This window comes from Schistocerca gregaria, chromosome 9 (assembly GCF_023897955.1).
Source record: "Schistocerca gregaria isolate iqSchGreg1 chromosome 9, iqSchGreg1.2, whole genome shotgun sequence".
Taxonomy (NCBI): Eukaryota; Metazoa; Arthropoda; class Insecta; order Orthoptera; family Acrididae; genus Schistocerca; species Schistocerca gregaria.
The window spans coordinates 215,578,179-215,604,069 of NC_064928.1; positions in this window are offsets into that span (position 1 = coordinate 215,578,179).

Here is a 25,891-nt window from a genome sequence, read left to right on the forward strand (position 1 = left end):
CTTTGATATGGCTGTCTGGTTCTAGAATGCCTATTGTTTCCATTTCCTTGTTAGGGTCAATTTGCATCTGTTGTCATATCATTATGTTGATTTTGTGGCCATTAAACATTGTTGTTCTTATTCAAAATATTTAACTACTCCATGTAACTTAAGATAAAATGAAATGTCGTGTGGCGAGGGCCTCCCGGCGGATAGACCTGATCGTCTGGCACAAGTCTTCTGAGGTGATGCCACTTCGGTGACTTGGGTGTCAATGAGGAGGAAATGTTGATGGTGAAGATAACACAAACACCCAGTTCCTGAACAGAGAAAATCTACAACCCAGCCAGGAATCAAAACTGGTCTCTCCAGCATGACAAGCCAGTGTGCTGTCCACTCAGCTACTGTGGCAGACTTAAATTAAGATGGAGTTAGTCTTTACTCAGTCTCAATGCATCACTTTCTTTAAGTTAAATGGGCATCCTACACATGAATATTTTTAATAAAAAGTTCATTGATCATGAGCTCGTGTAAAACTTTTAGTAAAGTGAAACACATCTCAAAACACCTCCAGAAGCTCCTTATTTTGTGTGATTAGCCTCTGGGTCAAGCAGCTTGAGCATTAACCTTTAGCATTTGCACCCAGACCTGTATATTTCTCTTTGTATATTTTACAGAACTTCTTGCAATTGCTAACCTGATTCCCATACAGAACCCCCATTCAGCCACTTTGGTATCAAGATGGCCTTTAACTAATTGTATGCATCTTTGACTATGCCATGTATTGGGTAAGTAAATGTTTCAATATTGTTAAGCAAATAATAGGATACAAATGGCCATTTGGTCTGAATATAAGAAAATTATGTGCCAAGTTGCCATTTTTTTACCTTCCAATTCCCCTCCACAATACTTTCATTGATTATTGGTTCAAACATTTCTCCTTTCTTATTGGTGTAATTCCATTATCATTTTTATAAATGTGTTGACTAATAACTTCCATGCCAACAGTATCATCCCAGTTAAATATTCTGCCAGAACTAATTATATTCTTTTCTGATGTTGTTTCCCTCACATCTAATAGTTATTGTTCTGTCTTGCACCTCAGTTCAACAACCCTATGTCTTCTGTGTATTTCTTTATTTATTGGTCATGTAAATCGTGTTTAGATACAAATGCTGCACAAACAATGTAGGCCAAGTCAGGTTGGTACAGTATATACAACTTCATACACATTGTTATTTTGAAAGCATAAATAATTAAAAATTATTCAATACATGTTGAATATTGTTGACAAATTTAATATAACGAAATAAAATGATAGACTTATTAAGAATATTTGAGCAGTTACACTACACTTTTCTGGTACTCTAAAAACTCTGAAACAGAATAGAAGCAGTGGTCAAGCAAGTACTCTTTCAGTTTCACCTTAAACTTTTGTAAATTTTGCATCTGTTTCAAATAGGGTGGCATGTGATTGTACAGCATTATGGCAGTATGATACACGCCTCTCTCACAAATGTTTGTACATACTGTATTGACATGAAAGTAATGCTTCTGCCTAGTATCATGAGGGTGGTAATCACAGTTATACTTGAAGATATTTCCATCTTTTAAAATACTTCCTTTTGTGAAATTTAATATTTCATGCACATATAAGCAAGGAAGAGACAGTATACTGAGATTTTTAAATATTGGTCTACAGGAGTCTCTGTACTTAGCATGGCTTATTATTCTAACAACCTTTTTCTGTAGCCTAAATGTTTTGTTTGTTCGTACGGAGTTCCCCGAAAAGATAATGCCCTACATCAGCAGTGACTGAATACTGCCATGGTACATTGTGATTACAGAGACACGGCTTGTATTTTGTGCAAGGATTCTTACTGCATATCTAAGTGTGTTTTGCTTTTTATTTACATGGTTAAGATGTCTCCCATTTTATGTTTTGCTGAATATGTATACCTAAAAATTTTGTGTCACTCACAGATGAGACAGTTTTTCCATCAATTTTACAAACTGGTCTTGCAGGATGTAGTTTTTGTGAATTATGGAAATTGACTGTCACTGTTTTTTCATAATTTATTATTAGCTTGTTTGTTCTGAACCATTGTGTCAAATTTTGTATTATACCTGTGGCGACGTCATTTATCCACTGCGCCAAAGACAGCAGGTGAAAGCTGCAGCTGATAGATATTTATCTTTCCGTAGTCGGCTTGGTTACGAGTTGTTTATTCTTGTTAGTTTATGATCTGTGCTTAAAAAATAAAATGTTTTCTCATCTCATGAAAAAGCTGTTACTTCATAAAATATAAAGGCTCCCATAGTGGTGACCCCAAAAAATCGTACCAGAAGCATAAAGAAAATATATAAACCGACGAGAATAATGAATTCAGAGACAAAAGCATCGGGCAGTGAAATCAAGATTGAAGACTACAGTCTGTTCGACCAAGGATCGCGGTCCACGCCCTTTGATTCGCCACAAAATGGAATGACAGATGTTAACGCAAAAGATGGGAGTACCTACACGTGACACGGAAATGTTAAGCTTTTCGCGTTCTGTCCGACGCGCCCCCAGCTTTGGTTTACGCAGGCTGAATCCATATTTTGGCAGTGTGGAGTGTCTAACAACATTGACAAATTTAAGATAGTGGTTTCACATCTAAATTTAGAAGTGATAGAGCAAGTAGAAGAAACCTTGTCACAACAAAATTACTTTGTGCTAAAGGAAGCTCTCATACAGCATTATACGTTGTCACCAGATTTGCGACTACAAAAAATTTTCGCATACGAAGATTTGAGTGACAAGACTCCGTCACAAGTACTCAAAGCCTTACGTACATTAGCCGGCCCGGAACTCCTACCTGAAGAGTCTTTACGTCTAATATGGCTTCGTAAACTTTCTGCCAACATCTGTGCCTTCACTGCAGCAGAAACAGACTTACCATTGCAAGTCTTAGCAAAAAAGGCAGACACCATCGCAAACACCTTAACCGAAGTTTCTGCATGTTCTGAATCCAACTACAGCCAGGATAGAGGCCCAAGAACGTGTAGTGTGATGGAATCTAACGCCAGTGAGCCAGGACACATGCAATAATACTTTCCAACAGCAGTGCTCATCGACCGAGCCCACCATACAGCAACTGGCAGCACAAGTGGCAAAACTCAACGTGCAAGTAACTTCACACCACCAGCAGCTACGAAGTCACAGGATTTGACAGATCAATGGTGCTGGTACCACAGACGCTTTGGTAACACTGCCCATCAATGTATTCAACCCTGCAGTTACCCAAACTTAAAAGGCAGGCGTTAAAGGGCGCTAACGTTCGTCAACAACAACATAGGCACCCGAGTCATAGCGTGATTCAAAGAGGTTAAAACGCCACGGTATCTGCAGTCAACCAATCACACCGATTGTTCGTGTTGGACCTCTCTTCAAGTGAGAAGTTTCTGATTGACACAGGTTCAGAAGTCAGTGTTTATCCAAGAAAGAGAGGTGATATACTCATGACAACAACGCAACATGGGCTGACTGTGGCAAACAATTCCAGAATATCTACCTATGGTGAGAAACAGTTGGCATTAAATCTCAATACTAACTTCTATCCAAAATGGACTTTTGTGGTTGCTGATGTGCCGAGTCCTATAATTGGAGCGAACTTTTTACGGAACTACCGACTTATGCCCGACCTGGTTAACTGTCGTTTGGTGACAGTTCCCACAGAAGGGATATTGCCTACTGCGTCTTCTGCGTCGGTTCAAGTGCAGTGCGATGTGCCCTTGTCTTTCCACACAAAGATTTCCGTCTCCTCTACCGCGTCATGATATGGTGATACGATTTCGTACCCGCAACTAAGCGGGGTGCACATGTGTGCGTCACGCAAGAAGACACCCAACAGTCGCAACGATTCGTATACTGTAGGCAATATCAGAGCACTGTCGGAGGAATCACTTTTTCGTAAACTGCTTCAAGACTTTCCAGCACTTACCGAACCCGTCAACGCAACCAGGAAATGCAGACACAATACTCAACACCACATCAGCATGACACAAGGTCAACCCGTTGCCTTCCGCCCGCAGCGTCTGCCTCCAGAGAAGCTGCTCGCGGCGCGAGGTGAGTTCGACAGACTTCTAAAAACAGGTATTGTAAGTATGTCTGATAGTTCATGGGCATCTCCAATTCACATGGTCCGTAAAAAAGACAATTCATGGAAAGTATGTGGAGACTACAGGGCGCTCAATGCCCGCACGATTCTCGACCACTACCCAGTACCCAATGTGACTGATTTTAACAGTATGATTAGCAATGCCAAAATATTTAGTGTGATTGATTGCGCCAAAGCATTTTCCCAGATTCCCATGGCTCCATCTGACATTAAAAAATCAGCAGTTATCACACCATTCGGTTTGTTTGAGTACAATTTTATGCCATTTGGCCTCAGAAATGCTGCCCAAACATGGCAAAGATTCATGCATGAGGTGCTTCGAGAATTACCATTCGTATTTTGTTATATGGACGACATTTTAGTATTCTCTGGTTCTGTATATCAGCATGTCGAACATCTGCAGCAGCTTTTCCGCCATCTGACAGAGTATGGCATAATTATTAACGAAACAAAGTGCACATTTGGAAAATGCGAGGTTAAGTTCCTGGGATATTTGGTTTCAGCAGCAGGCCTGTCATCTTTGCCTGAGCGGGTTGAAGCAGTACAACAGATGCCCCTTCCCACAACTTACAAAGGACTTCACAGATTTTTAGGCATGCTCAACTATTACAGACGTCACTTACCTAAATTAGCTGCCACCCAAGAGCCACTCACAACGTTACTTGTAGGTAAAAATACAACAGGAAATCGTAAAATCCCATGGAGTCCAGATGCTGAAGCAGCTTTCCATGACTTAAAGAAATGTCTTTCTCGGGCAACACTACTGGGGCATCCAAGATTGAGCACTCGTTTAGCGCTCATGGTTGATGCGAGCCAAACAGCAGTGGGTGCAGCGCTACAGCAAGAAGTTGATGGCAGATGGCAGCCGCTCGCATTTTTCTCTAAAAATCTGACTCGACAGCAGCAAAAATGGAGTGCTATTGACCGTGAGTTGCTTGCTATTTACTTAGCCATAAAGCATTTTCGCACATCTGTCGAAGCGGGGCACTTTGCAATTTTTACTGGTCACAAGCCGTTAGTAGCTATATTTCAATGAGACACAGAGCTCAATTCACCACATCAGTGCAGGCAAGTCGAGTACATTGCACAGTTCACAACTGACGTGCGTCACATTTCAGGAAAAGACAACCTGGTCACAGATTGTCTGTCTAGGAATTGTGCCAGTTTAAATTCAGTTCATTGGACCGAGTTAGCATCTAAACAATGAGAAGATCCTTTCTTGCGCCGTCTAATAGAGGAACAGAGAACTACGCTGCAGCTCAGACGTGTGACTGGAGTTTGTAGCAATGTTCTTTTGGCAGTCTGGTTTCACTTTGTTAGTTGAACATTATGTACTCGTTATTGACATTATTACTTTGTTTATTACTAATTGTTGTTATTACTATTATTTTCGCATGTGTGATGCAGTTGATTCTTTTTTTCTGTTCTAATTGTATATTCTGTGAAACTGCAGATGTTCTCTACAGGTTTACTGCTATCAAAGAAATGAAGTGAAAGCAGACTGCCAAGCGAACATTGCTGTAAACTCCAAACAGCCCATTAACATGCCATAAACATGTTGTACCATGCAACACTTTCATGTATAATATTGTAAAAATGTTTGTCATCATTGTGGTTTGAACCCAGGTTCATTGATAGAAAAACCTGACACTCTACCAACTTCCCCACAGAAGCTACTTATGTTAGTTATTGATAGTAATGATTTTGATGGACTCCGTAGAACTGGTGTTACTTTTAACTAACTTTTACTCCTGTTCTGCTGGACAACAGCACATAGAACAAACTAAATTGGAGTTTAGGTTGATACCCTACAACATACAACATTTTGTACCAATCTGAGTGTCTGACATCTGGAGGTTTGGGTGTTAACCATCTGCCATACATGTACCACTTGGCCATGTGCAGCACTGAGCCATTTGCTGTACATGCACCACTTAGCCATCTTCTGTATGTGTGTCACTGAAGCATCAACCATATGCTTGCTACTTAGCCATGTGGTATATGTGCATCATTTGGTGTATGGGTGTCACTTAGCTATCTGCCGTACATGGTTTGCTCAGCATCTGCGGTGTGTGCTTCACTTTGCCATCTGCGGTATGCTTGTCTTTGTCATCTGCCATACATTTGTCACTTTGCCATGTGCTATTTTCTCATAAGTGGCTGTGTTTGTCATATGTTGGCCCTGCCACTTTCTGATTAAGTGCAGGGCACCTGTCAGTTTGAGGTTTGGTACCTGAGCTGGACCATCACGGTATTATTTTTCTCATATATGTGTATTGTGAACAAACACATATATGGCTAAACACAAATATGGGAAAAATACAACAATGAGCTGTTCTTCTTTGAGTACTGAACTATGGACAAACATGCACCAGTGGGCAGCAGTTGATAGCGGTGTGTCAGGCAGCCACACTGACACTGATCTATGAATGAATGCATATGTCAGAAATGCACATTTAGTTAAAAAAAAAAGGTGTACTGGCTGATGTTTTGTCCTATAATTTGTATTATTCTTATCTCATTCACTGAGGAACACTGGACATGTCAATCATTTCATTCTGCTTTCTAAAATACCTTGATCTAGTATTCTTTCTAAAATACCTTGATCTAGTATTATCAGGGCAGTATTCTTACATACTATACATTTGGCTATAGGTATAATTGAGAAATTGCCCTTAAAAGTATGTTAATTTCTATGAACAAACCTTTCCTTATTACTCTGTCTTGTGCTAACTTGAATGTCCCAATTACAGAGGGTCTTTCATCATAACTTATTGCTCCCTCAGACTGACCCCTTCTGTGAGATTTAGTTCATTTCCTGTGTACTCAGTCACTATTGTTTCTAATGTATGGGTGGTATTAACCATATTTTGTTCCACAGAAATTCTCTGTTCGCTGTTACCATTGTAATACTTTCTTTCTCCTCTTTGATATGGCTGTCTGGTTCTAGAATGCCTATTGTTTCCATTTCCTTGTTAGGGTCAATTTGCATCTGTTTTCATATCATTATGTTGATTTTGTGGCCATTAAACATTGTTGTTCTTATTCAAAATATTTAACTACTCCATGTAACTTAAGATAAAATGAAATGTCGTGTGGCGAGGGCCTCCCGGCGGATAGACCTGATCGTCTGGCACAAGTCTTCTGAGGTGATGCCACTTCGGTGACTTGGGTGTCAATGAGGAGGAAATGTTGATGGTGAAGATAACACAAACACCCAGTTCCTGAACAGAGAAAATCTACAACCCAGCCAGGAATCAAAACTGGTCTCTCCAGCATGACAAGCCAGTGTGCTGTCCACTCAGCTACTGTGGCAGACTTAAATTAAGATGGAGTTAGTCTTTACTCAGTCTCAATGCATCACTTTCTTTAAGTTAAATGGGCATCCTACACATGAATATTTTTAATAAAAAGTTCATTGATCATGAGCTCGTGTAAAACTTTTAGTAAAGTGAAACACATCTCAAAACACCTCCAGAAGCTCCTTATTTTGTGTGATTAGCCTCTGGGTCAAGCAGCTTGAGCATTAACCTTTAGCATTTGCACCCAGACCTGTATATTTCTCTTTGTATATTTTACAGAACTTCTTGCGATTGCTAACCTGATTCCCATACAGAACCCCCATTCAGCCACTTTGGTATCAAGATGGCCTTTAACTAATTGTATGCATCTTTGACTATGCCATGTATTGGGTAAGTAAATGTTTCAATATTGTTAAGCAAATAATAGGATTCAAATGGCCATTTGGTCTGAATATAAGAAAATTATGTGCCAAGTTGCCATTTTTTTACCTTCCAATTCCCCTCCACAATACTTTCATTGATTATTGGTTCAAACATTTCTCCTTTCTTATTGGTGTAATTCCATTATCATTTTTATAAATGTGTTGACTAATAACTTCCATGCCAACAGTATCATCCCAGTTAAATATTCTGCCAGAACTAATTATATTCTTTTCTGATGATGTTTCCCTCACATCTAATAGTTATTGTTCTGTCTTGCACCTCAGTTCAACAACCCTATGTCTTCTGTGTATTTCTTTATTTATTGGTCATGTAAATCGTGTTTAGATACAAATGCTGCACAAACAATGTAGGCCAAGTCAGGTTGGTACAGTATATACAACTTCATACACATTGTTATTTTGAAAGCATAAATAATTAAAAATTATTCAATACATGTTGAATATTGTTGACAAATTTAATATAACGAAATAAAATGATAGACTTATTAAGAATATTTGAGCAGTTACACTACACTTTTCTGGTACTCTAAAAACTCTGAAACAGAATAGAAGCAGTGGTCAAGCAAGTACTCTTTCAGTTTCACCTTAAACTTTTGTAAATTTTGCATCTGTTTCAAATAGGGTGGCATGTGATTGTACAGCATTATGGCAGTATGATACACGCCTCTCTCACAAATGTTTGTACATACTGTATTGACATGAAAGTAATGCTTCTGCCTAGTATCATGAGGGTGGTAATCACAGTTATACTTGAAGATATTTCCATCTTTTAAAATACTTCCTTTTGTGAAATTTAATATTTCATGCACATATAAGCAAGGAAGAGACAGTATACTGAGATTTTTAAATATTGGTCTACAGGAGTCTCTGTACTTAGCATGGCTTATTATTCTAACAACCTTTTTCTGTAGCCTAAATGTTTTGTTTGTTCGTACGGAGTTCCCCGAAAAGATAATGCCCTACATCAGCAGTGACTGAATACTGCCATGGTACATTGTGATTACAGAGACACGGCTTGTATTTTGTGCAAGGATTCTTACTGCATATCTAAGTGTGTTTTGCTTTTTATTTACATGGTTAAGATGTCTCCCATTTTATGTTTTGCTGAATATGTATACCTAAAAATTTTGTGTCACTCACAGATGAGACAGTTTTTCCATCAATTTTACAAACTGGTCTTGCAGGATGTAGTTTTTGTGAATTATGGAAATTGACTGTCACTGTTTTTTCATAATTTATTATTAGCTTGTTTGTTCTGAACCATTGTGTCAAATTTTGTATTATACCTGTGGCGACGTCATTTATCCACTGCGCCAAAGACAGCAGGTGAAAGCTGCAGCTGATAGATATTTATCTTTCCGTAGTCGGCTTGGTTACGAGTTGTTTATTCTTGTTAGTTTATGATCTGTGCTTAAAAAATAAAATGTTTTCTCATCTCATTAAAAAGCTGTTACTTCATAAAATATAAAGGCTCCCATAGTGGTGACCCCAAAAAATCGTACCAGAAGCATAAAGAAAATATATAAACCGACGAGAATAATGAATTCAGAGACAAAAGCATCGGGCAGTGAAATCAAGATTGAAGACTACAGTCTGTTCGACCAAGGATCGCGGTCCACGCCCTTTGATTCGCCACAAAATGGAATGACAGATGTTAACGCAAAAGATGGGAGTACCTACACGTGACACGGAAATGTTAAGCTTTTCGCGTTCTGTCCGACGCGCCCCCAGCTTTGGTTTACGCAGGCTGAATCCATATTTTGGCAGTGTGGAGTGTCTAACAACATTGACAAATTTAAGATAGTGGTTTCACATCTAAATTTAGAAGTGATAGAGCAAGTAGAAGAAACCTTGTCACAACAAAATTACTTTGTGCTAAAGGAAGCTCTCATACAGCATTATACGTTGTCACCAGATTTGCGACTACAAAAAATTTTCGCATACGAAGATTTGAGTGACAAGACTCCGTCACAAGTACTCAAAGCCTTACGTACATTAGCCGGCCCGGAACTCCTACCTGAAGAGTCTTTACGTCTAATATGGCTTCGTAAACTTTCTGCCAACATCTGTGCCTTCACTGCAGCAGAAACAGACTTACCATTGCAAGTCTTAGCAAAAAAGGCAGACACCATCGCAAACACCTTAACCGAAGTTTCTGCATGTTCTGAATCCAACTACAGCCAGGATAGAGGCCCAAGAACGTGTAGTGTGATGGAATCTAACGCCAGTGAGCCAGGACACATGCAATAATACTTTCCAACAGCAGTGCTCATCGACCGAGCCCACCATACAGCAACTGGCAGCACAAGTGGCAAAACTCAACGTGCAAGTAACTTCACACCACTAGCAGCTACGAAGTCACAGGATTTGACAGATCAATGGTGCTGGTACCACAGACGCTTTGGTAACACTGCCCATCAATGTATTCAACCCTGCAGTTACCCAAACTTAAAAGGCAGGCGTTAAAGGGCGCTAACGTTCGTCAACAACAACATAGGCACCCGAGTCATAGCGTGATTCAAAGAGGTTAAAACGCCACGGTATCTGCAGTCAACCAATCACACCGATTGTTCGTGTTGGACCTCTCTTCAAGTGAGAAGTTTCTGATTGACACAGGTTCAGAAGTCAGTGTTTATCCAAGAAAGAGAGGTGATATACTCATGACAACAACGCAACATGGGCTGACTGTGGCAAACAATTCCAGAATATCTACCTATGGTGAGAAACAGTTGGCATTAAATCTCAATACTAACTTCTATCCAAAATGGACTTTTGTGGTTGCTGATGTGCCGAGTCCTATAATTGGAGCGAACTTTTTACGGAACTACCGACTTATGCCCGACCTGGTTAACTGTCGTTTGGTGACAGTTCCCACAGAAGGGATATTGCCTACTGCGTCTTCTGCGTCGGTTCAAGTGCAGTGCGATGTGCCCTTGTCTTTCCACACAAAGATTTCCGTCTCCTCTACCGCGTCATGATATGGTGATACGATTTCGTACCCGCAACTAAGCGGGGTGCACATGTGTGCGTCACGCAAGAAGACACCCAACAGTCGCAACGATTCGTATACTGTAGGCAATATCAGAGCACTGTCGGAGGAATCACTTTTTCGTAAACTGCTTCAAGACTTTCCAGCACTTACCGAACCCGTCAACGCAACCAGGAAATGCAGACACAATACTCAACACCACATCAGCATGACACAAGGTCAACCCGTTGCCTTCCGCCCGCAGCGTCTGCCTCCAGAGAAGCTGCTCGCGGCGCGAGGTGAGTTCGACAGACTTCTAAAAACAGGTATTGTAAGTATGTCTGATAGTTCATGGGCATCTCCAATTCACATGGTCCGTAAAAAAGACAATTCATGGAAAGTATGTGGAGACTACAGGGCGCTCAATGCCCGCACGATTCTCGACCACTACCCAGTACCCAATGTGACTGATTTTAACAGTATGATTAGCAATGCCAAAATATTTAGTGTGATTGATTGCGCCAAAGCATTTTCCCAGATTCCCATGGCTCCATCTGACATTAAAACATCAGCAGTTATCACACCATTCGGTTTGTTTGAGTACAATTTTATGCCATTTGGCCTCAGAAGTGCTGCCCAAACATGGCAAAGATTCATGCATGAGGTGCTTCGAGAATTACCATTCGTATTTTGTTATATGGACGACATTTTAGTATTCTCTGGTTCTGTATATCAGCATGTCGAACATCTGCAGCAGCTTTTCCGCCATCTGACAGAGTATGGCATAATTATTAACGAAACAAAGTGCACATTTGGAAAATGCGAGGTTAAGTTCCTGGGATATTTGGTTTCAGCAGCAGGCCTGTCATCTTTGCCTGAGCGGGTTGAAGCAGTACAACAGATGCCCCTTCCCACAACTTACAAAGGACTTCACAGATTTTTAGGCATGCTCAACTATTACAGACGTCACTTACCTAAATTAGCTGCCACCCAAGAGCCACTCACAACGTTACTTGTAGGTAAAAATACAACAGGAAATCGTAAAATCCCATGGAGTCCAGATGCTGAAGCAGCTTTCCATGACTTAAAGAAATGTCTTTCTCGGGCAACACTACTGGGGCATCCAAGATTGAGCACTCGTTTAGCGCTCATGGTTGATGCGAGCCAAACAGCAGTGGGTGCAGCGCCACAGCAAGAAGTTGATGGCAGATGGCAGCCGCTCGCATTTTTCTCTAAAAATCTGACTCGACAGCAGCAAAAATGGAGTGCTATTGACCGTGAGTTGCTTGCTATTTACTTAGCCATAAAGCATTTTCGCACGTCTGTCGAAGCGGGGCACTTTGCAATTTTTACTGGTCACAAGACGTTAGTAGCTATATTTCAATGAGACACAGAGCTCAATTCACCACATCAGTGCAGGCAAGTCGAGTACATTGCACAGTTCACAACTGACGTGCGTCACATTTCAGGAAAAGACAACCTGGTCACAGATTGTCTGTCTAGGAATTGTGCCAGTTTAAATTCAGTTCATTGGACCGAGTTAGCATCTAAACAATGAGAAGATCCTTTCTTGCGCCGTCTAATAGAGGAACAGAGAACTACGCTGCAGCTCAGACGTGTGACTGTCCCAAATGTTCCAGACGGAATTTGGTGTGATGTAGCAAAAGGAAAGGAGCGACCTTACATACCAGAACAATATCGTCGTGAGACTTATAATGCACTACATAACCTATCACATCCAGGAGTATGAGCTACAGCCAAGTTAGTTTACTCCAAAGTAGTGTGGCCTGGAATACAAAAAGATTGTCGTGCATGGGCGCGTGCATGCCTAACATGCCAGCGTAATAAAATCAGCAGACTTGTCTTTGCACCTATTGCTGACTTCCCAACGCCATCTGCAAGATTTTCACATATACATGTGGACATTGTGGTCTCGCTATCATGCTCTTCAGAACAACGCTATTTGCTCACAATCATTGATCGTTTTACCAGGTGGCCAGAAGTAGTTGTAATACAAGAAATTTCTGCGGAGTCGGTTGCTAAAGCACTGTTGCATTCATGGTTCTCCAGGTTTGGCGTTCCGCAAAACATAACAACAGATCGCAGAAGGCAGTTTGAAAGCCAACTTTTCAATGAACTTTTACTACTGTGCAGGTGCAACCATCTACGCACCACAAGCTATCATCCATCTAGTAATGGAATGGTGGAACGATTACACCGCACGCTCAAAGCTGCTTTAATGTGTAGTTCCACTTCATGGCCTGAAGCACTACCACTGGTCCTACTTGGATTGAGAATGGCTGTGAAGGAGGACTTACAATGCTCTGCCGCAGAATTGGTTTATGGTGAGCAATTGAGGGTTCCTGGAGAATTTATCATTCCAGCATCTACACAGCCGTTCGCCCCTGAGCTATGCACGCAATTTCCCGAGACAACTCAGCATTAGAATGAGAAACATGAAACTCACTAACCCTGTCAGATATGGAGACCGGAGAGTGTTTTTACATAAAGACCTGCTAGCAACATCCCACGTGTGGCTTAGGGATGATACGGTGCGCCCGCCGCTTGTTTCGCCTTACTCTGGACCATACAGGGTAATCACAAGAGGAAGCCACAGCTTCAAAATTGATAAGGATGGTAAAGAAGAGACAGTCTCAATTGAGAGGCTTAAACTTGCTTACACCGAAGAGGGTACACTCCTTCCTCTGTCTGCAAAATCACCCGCAAATGTGGAGGCCAAAGAAACAGCAGATAGTCTCGCCAATCCCTCGGTTTCAGAAGAGGACAATGAAGCAGCAAGTGCAGAACAGGAGCAGCCATTGCCTGCACCAGATGTTTTCACGAGAACTGGTAGAAAAATCAAGTGCAAGTTTCCCCACATATCTGGTGCACCCAGTTTCAAAAGGAGGGGGGTTGATGTGGCGACGTCATTTATCCACTGCGCCAAACACAGCGGGCGAAAGCTGCAGCTGATAGATATTTATCTTTGCCGTAGTCAGCTTGGTTACGAGTTGTTTATTCTTGTTAGTTTATGATCTGTGCTTAAAAAATAAAATGTTTTCTCATCTCATGAAAAAGCTGTTACTTCATAAAATATAAAGGCTCCCATATACCTGTAGTTGTTTTTTGTAGGCTTTCTTCATCACATGATTTGATTAGGATATTTGTGTCATCTGCAAAAAGTACTGTTGTCTCTTTAGTTATTTTTTCTGACAAATCATTAACATAAAGAATGAAAAGAATTGGCCCAAGGACAGACCCTGGAGGAACTCTATATGTAATGTTTTGTGCATGACTGTAAAAATTACACATTTTTTGTGTTTTTATGTCTTTGTATTTTATTTGAGTGATCTGTTGATGGTCATGAAGGTAGTAATGTATCGACATCTGTTTCTATGTTCAATTTACTCTTGGATGTATTTTGTTGTATTTCAATGAGCTTTCCTTGATTACCATTAACCTGTGTTTGTAAATGCTTTATTCTTATTTGTTCCAATCAAACTTTTACTTCTGTGATTTATTTGTGCTTTCTTTGATAGATTCTATAAATTCTAAGCAAGTGACTTCCACATTAGCATGCAAATAGTTACTCAAATTTGCTTTTGTCTTTTGTAGATCAAGTGCTAATTGTAGGGCCTACTTTAAAATCTTGTAATTTTTGAACTAATTGATTTATATTTTTCTTTCCCAATTTGATAGTTGCTAATGTGACTTTAGAGTTGAGATTTTAGTTCTACATTACCATCTTCAAGTTTGTTCATAGATTATTCAGTTTTAGTTTCTTGTTTTGCACTAGCCTTATCAAGAATCAAGAAGTTTATTCACCATAGATCATTTTAGAATGATATTGGCTTCGTCATACAGGATGTATTAGTACATACAGAATATAAAATAAACAAGTGTCACTACATTATAGAATACCTTTCAAGCACGGCAGTGTACCAATTTACACCAAAATAGCTTCTAATAGTTAATACACTAAGCTATACTATAATCTAATCTAATATAATATAATAGAGGTTAGAGCCAATGTGAATACCTAAGAGTTTTACTGATTTATTGCCTGCTTCATTTGATGTTCCCATTAAAAGTTGTTGGGCTTTATCAGAACTGCACAGGAGCTTGTTGGCTGCAAACCAGTCCAGGGCCTTATCAAGTGTTTCAGATCTGAAATGTTCTGATGTGTGGTAAGTAGTGTTGTATTGTCAACATAACACATGACAGGGTGGGCTATGTTTTTAGGCAAATCATTAATAACTACAATGAAGTAGAAATGTCCAAGGATAGACCCTTGTGGTACACCTGTGCTGATTTCCATTACACAAGAACTTACATTTCTGACTGAAACGAATTGTTTTCGGTTACTTAAATAAGAATTTATCACAGCTAAAGTGTTCCCTCTCACCCCATTAAACTCTAGTTTTCCCAGTAGTACATCAACAGGAATGCAATTGAAAGCTTTGCTTAGGTCACATAATACCAGTGATACCATGTTATTGTTTTCAAAAGCTGTTAATGTTTGGTCAATGATTTCCAAGATGGCTCATGTTGTGTTTTTCCCTTTGTGAAAGCCAAACTGATTGCTACATAGGATATTGTGTTTTTTAAAGAAGCTGCTTGTTTGTGTGTGTATCTGTGTCTCAAATATCTTTGAGAATATTGGAACAATGGAGTCTGGTCTGTAGCTTTGGGGAAGATATTTGTCCCCTTTTTAAAAAGTGGGAAACATTTAATACCTTTAGTGCATCTGGAAAAACTTCAAACTCTACACATTTATTAAAAATAAAAGCTAATGGTTTGGTGATTGAGTGTATTGTCTTTTTAATTATGTTATTTGATAACCAATAACAGTCCATACTTTTTGAACCTGAAAATTTTGATACAGCTTTTATAACATCAGCAGGTGTGACAGCCCTCCATTGAAATACCAGGTTAATAGGCAATGGTGTTCCAACAAGGTCCATTGCAGATGAATTTGTTGCTTTAATACTGTTACTTATTTCCATAACAGAGTTTAAAAAAGTATTGATTTAATTTCTCATGTTCAGGCGGAGCTGTTCCGGTACATTTTGGTGTATTCTCTTGCTTTATTATCTGCCATGCTGCCTTGCATTTACTGGCAGCCCTTTCTATGTAGTTTTCTACTGCTTGCTTTTTTTGCCAGAAGTAGTTTAGCTTTGTAGTATTTTTTGCATTTCAGATATGACCTATTAATGTTCACACTCTGTTCTGCTCCTTGGTTAGCAACTTGCTTATGCATCTGGCACAGCATATGCATCAAACTTAGTTCCAAGTTTTACTTCGTCAAGATCATTTATAGATTTTTAAATTTTAGTGTTTAAGTTTCCCAACATAAACACTATTTCCCCATCAATTCTGTCATTCATAATATTTTCTTTTCTTGCAGTTTTAGTTACCACTTCACTTATATCTTCCATTTGAATGAACTACTCTCTTCCTTTGCATCTATGTTTCAACTTTATTATTTACAGGTACTGAATACACTGGCTCAGTTTCCCTCTAATATCTTACAGAGCACTGTGTGGAAGATAGCAAGTACAGGTGATGTATGTTATTCCTTTTAATTTATAAACAAGAGATTATATTTACTGGAATTTTTAAATTCATGATATGAATTGTAAAGGTTCCAATTGAGCACTATTACGTAAGACATAAATGTAAATAAGGCTTCTATTACAAAAAAGGTAAATGCAGGACATAACAAAGGATGCTCTGCCTACACCCTAAAATACAACAGCCTGAAATAACAAACCAAATGAAAATAATAAATAGTGGTATACACATAGAACCCAAGAGAATTGGCAAGACTTTTCAGAAATACAGAAGAAAAGCATTTGTGCGGATTAAATGCATATGTCAAGTAGTGAATTCGTACAAAATAAGTGGAACTTCTATAGCATATCTTCAGAAAAGCTAATGAAATAAAAGCAAATCATGATATCATAGTAATTTGGTAAAGAAGCTTCATATCTGTGAAACTCCTGCACAAAAATTGCACATCAAGAATTCCAACCCAACAAAACAGTTCCCCTGATAAGGTATGATCATGTCGACCAGTCAGTTAATTTAGTGAGTAGTGGCCTATCACTCCTATTTCATTTGCTGCCTTCATTTGTCATCTACCTCTGAAATCATAGTTGCCAGCAAAGTGACCTTAGCTACATTTAACATTCATTTTCATTACGTATGTTTAAACATTCATTACGTAGTTTGTCATCTCACTCTTTATCTGATTTTGATGCAGTACCAGAGGAATTCTGGCAGATGAAGGCTTTATGGTGAGATCCTAGAGGACTCAATGGGGTTTGGTGGAAGGAGTATTATTTCCCGTGTGTGGTCAGCTCACTGATTGGCTAGCACTGGATGGGTGACCGTCGGGTTCTGCTGAGCACTGTTAGCAAGTGGGTTGCACTCAGCCATTGTGAGGCCAACTGAGGAGCTAATTGGTTCAGAAGTTGTGGATATGGTCACAAAAATTGATAATGGCCATGTGAGCGGTGTGCTGACCACATCCAGTGACGCCTTTGAGCTGAGGATGACAAGGCAGTTGGTCAGTACCATTGGGCCTTCTGAGATCTGTTCAGGCAGACTCTCCCCCCCCCCCCCCCTTCCAAGAGTGAGGTCTTTTTTCTAAGTACATCCTTTTTTTTCATAAGACCATCTTGTTTTTCCATGTTCATCTGCGATTGTGCTTCTGTTTCCAATGTGAGCATCTTTTTTTCTCTGTGGACAGCTTTATTTCCATGTGCACAATCTTTCTTTGTGTATGCTTCCATTTTACCATGTGCATGCACATAATCTTTGGTGTAAATATCATCTTTTACTGTGTACCTGTCTTTTTTGCCATATGCATCTTTTTTTACTGTACGTGCATATTTTTTTACTGTACGTGCATCTTTTTTTTACTGTCTGTGCATCTTCTTATTCCACATGTATTGCTTTTTTTACCATGTCCACATCCTTTTTTTTCCACGTGAACATGTGTATGTCTATTTTTTCTGTGTGGGGATTATTTTTGCCTCGAGGTGCATATTTCTCTGTGTGTACTATTTTTATCACTTGCGTATCTTTTAATTTTTGTAATATAATGTAATCAAATAGCTAAAAATCTACTCAAGTGGCAGCAGGGTAACATACACTTAAAGGAGGTTATCAGACTACCACATAAGGTAGAAAACAGACACCAGTTTGAATAAGACAAACGACAACAAAGACTGACAAATGAGTCAGGGGAGACTTGCCAGAAGGGATGAGAGGGAAAGACTAATTGTTGGGGACTGCAATGGACAAGACTTGAAAACCTGAGAGCTTAAAGGCAGAAGATAGTGCAATTACATAAAAAGGAATGATCAGACTAGCAGATAAGGTAGAAAACAGATGACAGTTTGAACAAGACAGATGACCAACAAAGACTGACAAGTAATATTGCGGGTCACGGGAGACTTACGGGATGAGATAAAATGTAAATGTCATGTGATTAGGGCGTCCTGTCGGGTTAGACTGTTTGCCGGTTGCAAGTCTTTCGATTTGCCGCCACTTTGGCGACTTGCACTTTGATGGGGATGAAATGATGATGATTTGGACAACACAACACCCAGTCCCTGAGCGGAGAAAATCTCTGACCCAGCCAGGAATCGAACCCGGGCCTTTAGGATAGACATCCTGTCGCACTGACCACTCAGCTACTGGGGGCAGAAACTGTATGAGATGAGAGAGAAAGACTGTTTGTTGGTGACTGCATGGGAGGAGATTTGAAAGCCTGAAGGATTAAAGGTGGAGACAGAGTAATTACATATGGAGAAACTGATTATTTTCGTTGCTATTTTAAGTTTCTTAGGCACCTAAGTTTTTTCCATTTATGTATCTTTTTTCACTGTGTGGACTTTTTGTTTTTTCATGTGCACATTTAGTTTTTTGTGTGTGTATCTTCTTTTCAGCGTGTGTGCCCATCCTTCATTTAAATGTGCCTGTATGCCTGTTTCTTTTTCGTGTGCACTTCTTTTTCTGAATACGCATGTTTGTTTCTCTGTGTGTGCATCTTTTTTTTCTGTGTGAGATTATTTATCTTTTTTTCTGTGTAGGATTATTTTTTTCTGTATGTGAAAGAGTTGCTGTGTATGTGTGGCATTTTACTCGTGTGTGTGTGTGTGTGTGTTTTTTGCATGTACGTGTCTTATTTCTGCATGTGCGTGTGTGTCTTATTTCCCTGTGTGCACCTTTATTTTACTCCCAATCACTGTCACATGCACATAGGAAATGATTCTTAACATTTAAGACTGTTTCAGTGGAGATGTTAAAACTTCATTGTTACTTTGATTTGGGGTGCTTTGGATTTTTACATATAATAGATGTTTTGATGTCCCAGCATATAATGTTAAATAACTTATTAAATAATTCACATTCTAGATTACATTATTGCCAAAATCTGGTTGTAACATCTCCTCTTTTGTCTATGCCTTACATTGAGTATGATTTTCAAGTCTGATGGTATACTTGTGCTTAATGGTCTCATTGTGTGTGCTGATAGTGACGTAAGTCAGTGAAGCTGTATCTTTGGTAATATTTATTTGTACAACATATTTACTTCCGACTGTCATGTGAAAAGAAGAAGGAACAACTCAATTGATTTCTGAGAAATTCAACATCAACTTTTAAAATATGTAAGCCTTTTCTTCCAGACCAACACAAGAGCTGAAAAGGGGATAAGTTTTGTTCCATAAAAACACGGGAGAACTGCTGGACATCAGTACCGTCTTGCCAAGAGTCTTCTGACCATATTCAGGTGAGTGCCACTGTAGTAGTACTGGCGAGTACGCGCTGAGCTCTGCTATTTAAAGCCGTACTGAGGTGACATTGCACATGTGCTGCTCAGCGTGCGCATTCATAACAGCTCCGTGCGCTGCACCTCGCGCCCTCCACGGTGAAAGCCTGGCGTATTGATATCAGGTCGATTTTCATCTATACGCAGATAACTACATTGACTATGAAGTTTCTCTATAACAGGATTCCAAGCAGAGTTTAGCTGAAAATCGCTATCTTGATTGATGAACATCTCATTATCAGATAATCTTATTTCCACAGATTCATTGATAATTGAGCTCCAGAAGCTTGATCTATGGGCTAAAATTTTTGTGTCGTCGTAATTCGTGGAATGGTCTGTGGAAATACGATGTTCAGCGATTGCTGATTTGGTGGGTTGGAGAAGGCGAGTATGCCATTGGTGTTCCACAGTGCATTCCTGCACAGTTCGTATTGTTTGCCCTATATATGATTTGCCGCATTCACACGGAATTTTGTAAACACCTGATTTATGCAGACCCAGGTCATCTTTAATGGATCCCACCAGTGGTTAAATTTTGGAAGGAGGGTGAAAGATGACTCTCACTTGATACTTTCTCAATATTCTGCCTATCTGTGAAGAAATATTCCCAATAAATGGTAGATAAGCAGTTGACCTGAAGGCCTCTTCCTCTTCCTTGTTCCGTCGTTTGTAGGTCTTCATCACTATGTTCACTTTCCTAGGTGAAAAGCCATTCTTCAGAAATACTTTTTGCAAGTGTTACAGTTCAGCTTGAAGACTGTCAGTGTCAGGGATGGTATGGACATGGTGGATCAAGGTTTTGAGAACGCCCATTGTTTGTGCTCAATGGTCGCAATTAGTAACTTGTAGATACAGGAGTGTATGAGTGGGTTTCTGTACACGGAGTGAGCAAGTGTGCCATCACTCTTCCATCACACCAAAATGTCTAAAAATGGCAGACAACCAGCTTTCTCTGTCTCCATGGTAAACTTTATGTTTTCATGTATGGAGTTCATGTGATGTAAAAATTCTTGGAGACAGTACAGACCATGAGGCCACACTATAAAAGTGTCATCAACATATCGCCAAAATATTGTCAGTTTAAAAGTGGCAGAGTCGAGTGCTCTCTCCTCAAAATCTTCCATAAAAAGATTGGCCACCAGGGGAGACAAAGGACTACCCATGGCGACGCCGTCAGATTGTTCGTAAAATTCATTGTTATATATAAAATATGTAGAGGAGAGAGTGTGCTCAAACAACGCTGTAATGTCTGAGCCAAACATATTGCCAATGAGGTATAGCGAGTCCATCAGAGGCACCTTTGTGAAAAGTGAAAGCACATCAAGACTGACCAATAAGTCATTACTTTGCAGTTGTAGTGACTGAAGTCAGCTGATAAAATCATCAGAATTCTTTATGTGATGCCTATCATTGGTTTGAGCAAAGATGCCAAGAATTTTGCTATGTCCTAGGTGGCTGCTCCAATGTTACTCACAATTGGATGTAATAGCACGTTTTCCTTGTGGATCTTAGGCAGTCTATAAAGCCTAGGTGGAACTGAACTGTTTATATGCCTCAAGCACCCATTTACTTCACTAAAACCCAGTACATCATCACGTTGCCATAACAAGAGACTTGCCCTGGTGTGGTGACATCACCTCACTCCTACGCGGTTACCACTGCATGGCACTATTTATCGCTGAGCTCTGCTATCTTCACTGTGAAGTCCATTAGCATGACTGTTATTGTGACCCACATGTTGCCACACTGGCAGCTACTGACCCACGGCAGCTAACGCAACACTATGGTGCTTCTGTGCCACTTCTCTTCACTTTCGTTAAAGATTAGTAATTTTCTGTCCAAAGAATGGTTCACGGCACTACAGAAGGAACAGAGACAATAGAGCTACCAGAACAAAGGTGAGAGAAAAGTTGGAGCTGAGGAAATCTGACAGCACTGGAGAAAAACCTCGTGAGTATATAGTTATAACTTACAGTGGTTAATGCATTCAACATTGTAAGCATTTTAATTTTGAGGAGAAACCTTTTTGTAACGGCTATCAGCCATGTTACAGCATGGAGTAGTGCTCTGTCGCTTTAAATGGTACAATTAGTGAATGCAATAGCATTCTGTTTTTAAGTGAAAATATTTGGGTGTGTTGAGTATTAGAAATGAAGAAAAACAAAGAGAGATTGGTTAAAACAGCACTAGAAGTTGACTTAGTTGCCAACATGAACCAGTTCTGACAGTGTTCGCCCTCTTATTTCTTCATTTGTTGTCCTCGGTGTTGACATACTGGCTGAAAAAATGGGGGGTGGAAGTGCAGTACTGTCCACTGTAAATGATGTAACCAACATATGCACATTTGCATTCCACATTTATTTACTTTCACTTTTCACAACCCTCCCTTATTCTTCTTCTTCTTCCGTATCCGGATGCACCAATTATATCTTCCCTTCCCAGTAATTAGCAACGTAGTTTGCTTTGTCATTGACTTTCAAAATATCATCATTAGTGCATGTTATAGACATATCTGGGCAAATCATTAGGTGGTCCAAGTCCTGTATTGCTCCGCATTCACACCTATGGCTATCACTGTAACCCCATTTAAATAGGTTTGATTTGCACCCAGTTACTCCAGTACGCAGTCGGTTTAATGACCTCCAAGTTGTAAAAGGTAGTTGAAATCCTGCAGATCCCTCCTCAAGTAGTTCCATTGTGGAGTGTGGCACCATTTCTTCCCTAAGAGATAGACGCCTTGCGACGGGCTTGGTGGTGAGCTCTTCAGTAGTTTCAATGAAACTCCTGTGGGATTTCAGCCGGACACGTTGTTTTCGGTGCATATGCATCGGGTGTCCGGGATCATTCATTTTTTTGATCTTTCGATTTCGGTGGCTAATTGTCTGCGGATAGTGGGTGGTGCTATGCCTATGATGGGATAAATGATGTCTGTGGGAGTTGGTCTGAGGCATCCTGTGGCAATACGTACAGTTTCGTTTATGGCGACGTCAACTTGCTTAGTGTGAGCAGAGTTCCTCCAAACTGGCGCCGCAAATTCCACTGCTGGGATACTCAGCACCAGACCCATGGTGCGCAAAACATGTGGTTGAGCTCCCCACAATGAACCTGTTAGCTTCCGCAGTGTGTTGTTCCTGGCACAGACCTTTTTTTTAGTGTTGTGACAGTGCTGCTTAAAAGTAAGTGCTCTGTCCAATGTTACTCCCAGGTATTTTGGGCTGTTTGTATGTTTCAGCTCTTCCCCTTGCCACATGACTCAGAGTTTCCGTTTGGCTTGTTTGTTCCTAAGATGGAAAGCGAATACTTGAGATTTACTAGGGTTTGGTTTGAGATTATTGCCATCGTAATAGGTAGCAAGTTCTGTTAAGGCTCCTGTGAGATTCTCCTCCACTTGTTCAAAGGTTTTATCCTGTGTGGCCACTGCTGCATCATCAGCATATATGAACATTCATGTCTGGTGGCTGATGGGAAGATCATTGGTATAGATGTTAAATAATATTGCAGCCAAGACACTACCCTGTGCAAGTCCATTTTTCTGTGTCCTCCATCGGCTGTTTTTAGATTGTTACATAGTAGCGTCTGTTCTGTAGCATGCATTTCACGAACATAGAAAGGGTGTAGTCCTTAGTGACATTATACATTTTCTGGGTAAGCAACTTACGGTTAACTGTGTCATATGCAGCACTGAGATCCAGGAATGCGACCCCAGTTACTTCTCCCTGATAGCCATCTTCGATGTACTGTGTGAGATTAAGGATTTGGCCACAGCATGATTTTCCTGGTCAGAATCCAGCTTGTTCGTTAATGAGGGCTTTGTCCACATAATCAGCTATGCGTTTGAGGATCATTCACTCCAGCACTTTAAATAAATGACAAAGCAGTGAGACAGGCCGAAAATTTTTAGCTTCAGCTGGGTCTTTCCCTGGTTTTAGTAACGCAATAGCCCGAGCTTTCCTCCACAGTTTAGGAATTTGCATTGTTGTAATATAGTTATTCATTAGCTCTAGGATCCATGCTTGTACTCCCAGTCCAAAATGTTTAATTTGCTCAGATCTCAGATCATCGAGGCCAGCGGCCTTATTGTTTTTCAAATCGTTGATGGCATCTTGTAGCTCCTGAATGAAGAATGGGCAAGCTAGGAAGCTAATCTCCTCGTTCAGTTTTCTTTTAATTTTGCCATTCCTGATCTTCCTTTTAGTTTTTCCATTCATGAGTAGTTGGTGAGCTATCTGATCAGTTGTAACTTCACTGCAATTTGGTTGTGGTTCTCTTGGGTCGTTCTTGAGACTTTTGATCAGTTTCCATGCCTTCCTACTGCTGTGCTTCATGTCCGTCTCTTGTAGGAGGTTACACCACTTTTCCTTTCTCGCTTCGGAGATACCAGACATCAGTACCTCACCTGCCTGGATCGTTTCCTCTGAGAAGGGGTCCTTATTGTACAGTTCTTCATACTTTTTCAGAGCTTCCTTGCTGCTACCATTGAGTCCAGCGATATACTGGGTGCGGCACCCTCTAGGTATGCGCCGTCGGGAGATTTTCTTGACAAGGTCTATAAAAGTTTCATATGATTGTATCTCTGGTTTAATTTCCAAGATCCTCTTAACAAGGTACTCTGTGGAAAGTTCCCAATGACCTTTTTTGAAATTGAAGCATCTCTTGAAGGGCATTACATCTGATTTGATTACTGCAGTAATGGAGCAAGTTATTGCTCTGTGTTGCAATCTTGGAATTGGGTCCTCGATTTGCTTTACAGTTTGCAGGGATACCTTTTTGGAGACAAAGATGTTATCTGGATTATATCCTTGTTTCCATCTTCTGCTGTTAAATGATGCACGCAACTTTGGGTCATGTATCAATTTCAATTTAGCCTGGTGTGCCCAGATCTCCAGCATTTCGCCATCGTCATTTGTCTCTTTATAACCCCATGCGAGACCATGACAGTTAAAATCTCCTAGTACAACTTTAATGTTTTTTGAATGGAAATTTCCAGGCTCCATAAATTTGAACCTCACACTGGGTGGTTTGTACACGGATGTTACAGTACATGAATGTAGCTCAATAGTTAAAATTTTTATTTTTTCTTCGCAGGTCAGAGCACAGGAGCATACATCTAAGTTCGGTTTCACAAATATAGCACTTCCGTACCTTTGGTGCGGTCTCTCAAGAACTAATTTCATGCCCCATATTTTTGGTCTATGGCTAGTTGGTGCTCTGCGTGTTTCTTGTAACACTAAAACATCACAGTTGTTTCGTTTGCACATGTCAGATAATAAAATTTCTTTATTTACACATAAGCCTTAGATATTGCAGGAAGTTGTCACTAGTGATGGTCCTGATAAAGGCCTTTTTTGAGTCTCTTCAGAGAGTTGTTTTGTCATCCTTGGTTTTGGTGCTCCAGTGTTTGCAGGATTGGCCGACTAGGTCGTTTCCAGGGGACGCCCATTTGCTTGTTGTTCAAGTGGTGAACGCAATCTTCGTGGAGGCTCCTGCAGTATCCCCCACCCTCCCTTATGAACATTTAATATGGCCAGTGCAGTATTGTTCAACTTTTGATAACCCTCATTAATAGTTTTCAGATGAACATCCACGTTCTGTTACAATTGTTTACTGTTGAATATCTATGAGCTGTAAAACATAACCAAATGATTCACAGTTCTTCGGAACAATCAGGTACATATAGAACAGACCTTGTCATTGTTTTAACACATGACCTGATAGTGTAACATTTATTTCACAGTTAACTTGAAGCATTGTTGTTCTAATCAACACAGCTTTCTCATCTGAAACTCAGCCATGGACTCACTGTCTCATGATCAAAAATCAGGCCCTTATGCATTGTCACAGTAATAGATGCTGAAACTACACAGCGTTTGAAGTTAAATTTACAGAAATTACAATTAAAACTTAACTCATTAAACTAACTGAATTCATTGAAAAATTCTTTCCTTTTAACAGTTTCTTCTACTATGAGGGTTATGTTAAATTATTTGTTTAAATCCTGAAATTAACAAATATTGTTATGCAAACAATACTTTTGACAAAACTGTTAATTAGTTTGGGATTAATTATGGACTGGATTTGCTAACATGTTTTCGAATAGAGCCAAATAGATACTTTAAAATTACTAGTATTTCACCTTCTAAATGTTTATAATTAGTATAGAATTTATATTTGTTTATACATCAACAACAGAATTTAAG